Source organism: Kryptolebias marmoratus, linkage group LG12, assembly GCF_001649575.2.
Source record: "Kryptolebias marmoratus isolate JLee-2015 linkage group LG12, ASM164957v2, whole genome shotgun sequence".
In the NCBI taxonomy this organism is placed as follows: Eukaryota; Metazoa; Chordata; class Actinopteri; order Cyprinodontiformes; family Rivulidae; genus Kryptolebias; species Kryptolebias marmoratus.
Window position 1 is genome coordinate 14,946,352 of NC_051441.1, and position 5,757 is coordinate 14,952,108.

Here is a 5,757-nt window from a genome sequence, read left to right on the forward strand (position 1 = left end):
AATCATCAAAATTAAACGAAATAAACATTTGAAATATATGAGTTTGTATGTAATGTATGAATATAATATACAAGTTTCACTTTTTAAATGGAATTACTGAAATCAATCTACTTTTTCATGATATTCTAATTTTATGACCAGCACCTGTAGATGTTATCACTTTTTATAGCCTGGTGAGAATCTCAGACATGTTAAGGGTGCTATATAACTTTATTATGTCTTATTTTTTATTATCGTTTTAAGGTTTCATTTTCCGTCCTCATTTGATCCAGTCATTCTGCGGTCAAAAGGTAACTCGCCTTGAATGAAAGTGGAAGCAGACTAACAGCTGCGCTTCATTGAATCTGTTGTAGTTATGAGAAAATGGTTGAGAAATAACTGTTGTTTTCGTTTCATAAACCAAACAAGATACTGATAAACCTGTCTGGATAATGATCTTGTTGCGACGTCTGGGTCATGTGAGGTCAGGTGCCCTATAGACTTACTGTAACAGACGAATGTGAAAGCAAAACGTGTGTGTGTCTTCCTTAAAATCCTAATGTTGATGGGAAGCACGAAAAAAAAAAAAAAGAAGATTCTTACTACAGGCTAATAAAACCTCTGGCACAACAATATTCCTATTCTGCCTGATGTTATACCAAATTATTTTCACAAGCCATAAATGTCTACCTAAAAGTGCAGTCTGCTTAAATCAAACTATGTTTGTTACGGTCACAATTTCAAAACTTTAAAGTAACTCCTTTTGCCATAACATCTGGTTCTTTAGGCTTTCCTTGACTTCATCTGTTTTCCCAGAACAGCCGCTTTTCGAAGCAGATACTCATCCTGTAGTAGGAAAAAAAAAGGAAGTCGCTGCATTTTTCCTAAAAAAAAAATCCTTTTTAAAAACTGCTGTGATTTCACAGTTTATTATTTGAAGCCTCATTTGTCAGCCCAGTCTCGTTGTCCTTTGTCCTGGAAACAGACGAGTCTTTGCTTCCTGTGCTCCCAAACCAAACAATGCGCCACCTTTAACACTCAGACTCCAAGACAGCAGAGAAATTCGACAGAAAGTGACTCTGACAATCATTGTTCACTTCCTTGGAGTAGGCATCTGGAAGCGATGAGCTTTGACGTGTCTTAACAACCAAGTCCCTCTTGCACATGGAAGATGCAGAAGGGCTCTTAGCAACTGAAACGGTTTACAGTAATACACCTGCAGCAAATGAAACGGCACGTTTACACGAAAAGTCAGTGTGTCTCCAAGAAACCAGTCAAACAGCACTGCTTAAGTTTCCCCTAATTCTGATGAAATGATCTCTGGAGAAGCATACACCCCCTTGAGAAGGTAACATGGTGGATTCAGCGATCCAGAAAACATGTTTTCCTCTCCTGCTAAGGCTGAGCTTTTATTTGTTTGTTCTGTTGGCATGTACGGTGAATCTCATTGGTTCAGACGCTAACGAACGCCACTCTGAACAACCTCAGTTTGTTAAAAAGATAAGAGTCTGAATGTGACAGGTGGGACGAGCTGACTGCTGGTCCGTGTTTAGCCAAGAAAAAGTGGATTGATGTGTCTTAAAGCAGCTCCAGTCTCAAAGATTTAACGGCGGGGTTCATGCGAACAATATTTTATAAACTTTTACACTGCCGTCAGCTTCACGCTGCGCAGTTATCCCAGCAAAATGATTGTGACGTTCCCACAGGAAGTGCTACAGCTAGCCACTGATTGCGCTGTTAGCTCTTGCAAATGACTGTAGAGTTATTTATAAATAATTGTGCAGCGAAAAATCAATGTCAACGTAAAGGTTTAAGAGCAAATTTTCAATATGAAATAGAGTAACAACAAGATTTTAGGGACTTGTATGTGACGTACATTCAAACATTTATCAGTTACTGTACATCTAATTTAAGTCATGGCTATGCTTACTTTATCCTCATAGTTGACCGTTTTGAAAATGTTTATGAAGACGAGGGAGTGTAATAATATTGGCAGTAAAGGATTTTAATGATTCTTTTCTATCAGTGTTTGTGTCACTGCTGTAGTAAAGGCCAGTGATAATTTAGTAATTCAAAAAATAATAGAGAATAACATTCATGCATCTAAAATAAAAACATAAACATAACTAGAAAAAAAATGAATAAAAAGAATAGAATTTATTCTAACTTTGCATCTAATGTAAAATACAAGAACTAATTCAGAATACTGCAAAACATGAAGTGAAATACTTTAAACACCTAGAGTACATTTTCAAGTGTTTTGAGTGAACAGATCAGAGTTTTTGAAGTTGGGTTTAGTGGAAAGCTCATGAACAATGAATGTTTTACTTTTTGCAGATATCTCTCTGAACAGCCTCAGATTGCAGAATAAGGGTTGGATTCTGACTGAACAGATGAGCTTACGGCTAGTCTGAGCGGGAGCCAGGGCCAAGGTGGGTTACTGCTGCCTTAAAACACGACTGCACTCTGAAAATTGTCACAGGAATGTATGCAAATTCCTTTTTTTTAAAAAAACCTTCACATTTGCCATCAATTTTACGTTATGATTTGCTTTTTTAACATGGAATTTTTGAAAGAGAAAATGGCAGCAGCAGCTAGCTGTAGTGCTTCCGGTCCGGTCTGGGGCACCTCTGGTAGGAATACAATGTTTCTGCCAGAATATGCTGATATATTTCTGCTCAGACTAGCCATTAGCTTGTCAATCGGTCAGAATGAAACTCTGTTTAGTTAAACAGAAGCTGTTCAAAGAACTATCTAATTAATTAGTTAATTTATAAAACGTTCATAAGCCTTACACACAACCCCACTTTCAAAGACCTAAACTATACCTTCAAGATACTAAAGTACACTTAAGAACTGGATTTTATTTAGTCACTTTATGCTCCTCCTGGAGGTCTGACTGTTGCCTTCGAGTTTTTGACAAATTACATAAATGATAACCCCTTATGACCTTATGTCCTGATTTTTATTTATTTATTTGCATCATTGCCTCCCAGATTTTCTTGACCTCATCCGACCAGTGAAAAAAAAAAAAAAACAGTTTAAAAAAACAAACGAAAGTTAAAGGCGCACACACGCGCCCACAAAACAATTACCGCGGGTTTTACTTAGAGCCCATGTAGCCATGTAAACAAATGAGAACGCTCCCGAAAGGTCCGGCCACCTGCTGAAAGTGAAATGAGTTGCTGAGATAAGAGTGGCGTGACGAAGAACTGAAAAAGTCGTCAGGATGAAACTGAAATCCTAATTGCTTACCAGTCTGTAAAGCTGGTGTTTTTTGTTATGTGGAATCCCGATGATTTGCAGTTTCCTGTAATTCCCGGACTCTTTCTGGGAAGAAAAGTTTTTCAGCGGCGAATCAGCTTCAGCTGAATGCGAAGGAAGCGAGGACAGAAAACATCAGGCTGTCAGCAACGATCTGTCATACTTGGTGAACGTATGCACTACTAATGAAACAGCTGGGGATGTCTCATTTATAAACAAAGCTGCATGTGCACAATCTTTTTTTTATTATACACGGTTTTTAAAAATCCCCACAAAAACAATATACAGTGCCTCTAACTGCAAACAATAACTGCACTTTCTGCACATAATTGCTGAAAGCACAAGTTAGAATAAAATAAGGGAATCATGCAGAAGCAATAAAAGAAACTCATTTATTTACATGTGCAGGTTTGTGCATGAATAGAATCTGTAACACAACCCCTGTAAAACTGTCTTTTTGCAGCTGAAACGCTCAGTTTTCTGGGAAAAGGAAAGTGAAAGTAACCATTTAGTTTGCCCTTACACCATAGCGACCAATGATGTAATGCCCCCTTTAAAACCTCTGATTGGCTTGTTCTCTTCTCGCTGCCTACAAGGACTCCAGGACAAAAGCAACAGGCCTGTAGAGTTTGAAATAGAAATGGGATTATGGCTCTTTAAAGGGATCCGGATCTTGCAGATCCGTGCCTTTCAGAGAGCCGTTCAAAAGAGCGTCTTTTGAACGATTAGTCACATGGTGCTGTCAGTGGTGTTGTGCAAAATACACCATTATGTACACATGTGGTTAGAGACATACCGTACCACATGACTTCCCAATCCCCTCCTGAGCACATCTTCATTATAACAAATGCTGCACTCCTCCATGTTGCCTGTTCTTCGTCTCAGTGGAACAGCAAAGGAGGATCGTGTTTGTTTCTGCATTTGAGGAAAACACAAAGAGGGGGGTAAAAAAAAAAAAACTTAAAAAAATAAAAGAACACCTATATACTGCCTGCGATCCGGCTCCCTTTGTTTGTCTAAAAGAGTCGTTCAGAGGATTCGGCTCGTGTGTTTCGCTTCCTAACTTTAGCTGTCAGACTGTTTTTAGTTTAGCGTTTATTTTGGGAAAGCAAAGGAGGCCCGCTCGATTTTTAAAGGTGTCATCTTTACACTGCATTTAGCACTGCAACTATGTTTTTAATTGTCGCTGTGCAAAAAGCCCTGCAGACAAGTCAAACCCAGCTCCAAGGAAATTTTACAAAAGCTATTTTTGTTGACACTGACATTCCAACTTACATGTGTAAGCCTATAATGACCTAATTGTTTCAAGTGTAATGTTTTTACGAGCCTGAGCACAATTATCTTTGTTTGGGTCTCTGCGATATGACTGTAAAATCCATGTCATCACAACATACAGACAGTCCCAGCTTTTGTTTGTCTCCGTTTTTTTTTTTTGGTTTTGGCCACTCGGGCTGACTTGTAAAGGAAAGGACAGTAGCAGTTACACCCATACAGTTCATGCAAGGTTTTGTGTAGACAACACCTAGGAGGACTTTGTGACAGGTTGTCCTGATGAGCAGAAAATGCGGTCAGAATGAAATTTGATGTCTCTAATTATCCGCCCGAAGGCAAAGGGCAGGACATAATAGTCTTGCTCTTGTCTGTCGGGTTCTCATGAACCTGCAGAACGTAAACACTGGATGTACATCTACAGCTGACTCGCTTTTAGAGTTCACAGCCGTTCAAGATGGCTGCCACAACCGACTGATCTCAGGAAACACAACATTGGCTACAACTTAGCCCAGCAGCATCCCCCAACACATACCTCAAGCACTAAACACTCAACAACTTTGCTCAACAACTTTGGCACAAACGGTTGGAGTCAACCATGTTAGTCTGTTAGCAAAATATCTCATGAACTGAGAGAATAAAAGCTCTTTTCCAATAAGTAGCCCAGAGAATAAACAAAACCATAAAAAAATACAACACAAAAAGGCCAAAATGGACCATTTCACCCTCCTGTAACAATTTTCATTCTTGTTTTGCTTTTAAATGCGTAATTTTCACATGAATGTATAGTCTAGAGAAAGTCAGGAGGTCACTGAATGAACTGCTCTCCGAGGTGTCCAGTCCATCCCGTCCCCTTCATGACACCCCGCAAAGGCAGCGAAGCTCCTCCTCAGAGTCACTCGGCTCCGCTGCCAAAGAGAGCGCTGCAGGAAATCACTCCCACCATTTGCAATTTCTCATCTCTGTCCAACAGATAAACACCAGCAAACAACAACCTTTTAATTCTGAACTTGTTGGCTGCTGGGACAACAATGACTAATTTTACTGTGTTATATACACCTACAGTTAAAGGGTACTATTAACACTTCAGAAAGTGTATGTGGTAAGCAGAATTATATAAAGAAACCTCATTTTATAGTCTATAAATATACTACATATATGTATGTATCATCACTGACCACATATTGTGGTTCTAAAAACAGCCAGGTATCACCCACCCACGCTAAACTGAATCACCATGTTTAC